Source organism: Lipotes vexillifer, unplaced genomic scaffold, assembly GCF_000442215.2.
Source record: "Lipotes vexillifer unplaced genomic scaffold, Lipotes_vexillifer_v1.1 scaffold595, whole genome shotgun sequence".
NCBI classification, from domain to species: domain Eukaryota; kingdom Metazoa; phylum Chordata; class Mammalia; order Artiodactyla; family Lipotidae; genus Lipotes; species Lipotes vexillifer.
This window is the reverse complement of record NW_006769459.1, coordinates 508,527-510,245: the sequence shown is the minus strand read 5'-3', so window position 1 is coordinate 510,245 and position 1,719 is coordinate 508,527.

Below are 1,719 nucleotides of genomic sequence, written 5' to 3'. Positions count from 1 at the left end.
GTACGCGGGCCTCTCACTGTTGTGGCCTCTCCCGTTGCAGAGCACAGGCTCTGGACGTGCAGGCTCAGCGGCCATGGCTTATGGGCCCAGCCGCTCTGCGGCATGTGGGATCTTCCCGGACTGGGGCACGAACCCGTGTCCCCTGCATCGGCAGGCGGACTCTCAACCACTGCGCCACCAGGGAAGCTCCATGGTGTTACTTTAACTATGTCTTTTAAAAATGATTACAGTCTCAAATTTATACTTAGAACACTTAAAAATAATTACTGAAAATGTCATATAATTTTATTGCACTGTGAATGATTACCTTTTAACTAAACTTATTACTGTTTAGTTAATGGGTACTGTTTAGATTACTGGAAATTTTGATTTCCTTATTGATTTATATTTTTTGATAGTGGGCATACTATTTTGTTAATTATTAGATTAATTAACAATAATGAGAATTGTCAAGTATACTTCATACATACTACTTTTATTAAAGTAACAATGGAATGGTTTGGAAAGAAGAGTTAAGATAGCAACCAGTCAGCTGAAGGGAAAGAACATCCAAAACTCATTACATTCTCTGTATAAGGATGCTTGCTTTGGGGACCATTGGATACCCACGTGGTTGTTACTCTTCTTTTATTACAGTCATAAAGAGCAACTGAAGCTCATAAAAGGTAGCTGGCAGATTTGTAAAAGATATAACAGCTTGTCACTGAGGTTTCTACAGAGCCATCTAAGGAAAATAACCCTTCCAAAGCATAGCTAGGAGCTATTTATGTTAGAGCTGCCTACTTGTCACAGTCAGCTGAGTATTCTAGGCTGTCAAATGGGCCCTTGTTCTCTTTGACATTTTACTCAGTACCAGTCGGCAGTCTAAGTATGAAGTATGAGAATTCAATCCTTGTACAGTAAGGGTGTCTGTTCCTGAGGTGAAAGTCAAATGATATATATTTTTACAGGATGTGTAACCTTGGAAAATTATTAGTTTGCACCTGTTTTATAGTAGTTCTATACTTACACATGGGAGAAGAAATTTAACTCATTTTATTACTGATAATCCACTTGCCTGAAATGTTCACACTATTTAATGTGACCTTTACTTGTAATGAATAGAAAGACCATTTAAATGTTACCGTGTTACCTAAGAGCTAATATATATTTGGCTAATACCAGCTGATAATAAATTCACCAAAATTAACTTTTTAAATTAGTTTCTAAGACATGAATTAATCCTTTAAGGGGATATGAAGTGGTAAAAAAAATTGTTAGGAGGTATTTTCAAAAATTTCCAGATCATTTACTCAACCAAAGAATCTTGGAAGAAGGAGTTCAGAAAATGTAGAAGGAATAAAGATCATCCTAAGTATGTATCAGAGCTAGAGAAACAGAGAGAGACTGATTGGAGGGTTTACAAAAGGAGCTTAGCTCGGAGGAAATACAGTTAACTGCTGCATTCCCCCAGAAGCATTAAATGGTGATTTAAGCTATGTGCTATATCACTTGCAAAATGTCACAAGGTCAGTTTCTATGATTCTTCAAAGATCTAGGTTTCTTCCAGCTGTCTACTATCATCCACATGGGTCTCTTTGGCCTGGACCACAGTGAATCTGAATCCAGAAATAACTACCAATACAACACCTCCAAAATGCACTTGTGCCTTCAAGCCACTTGAGGACTTCTAGGGGGTAAGTATCCAGAGATCCAGCAGTAAAGAGGAAAAACATAAGG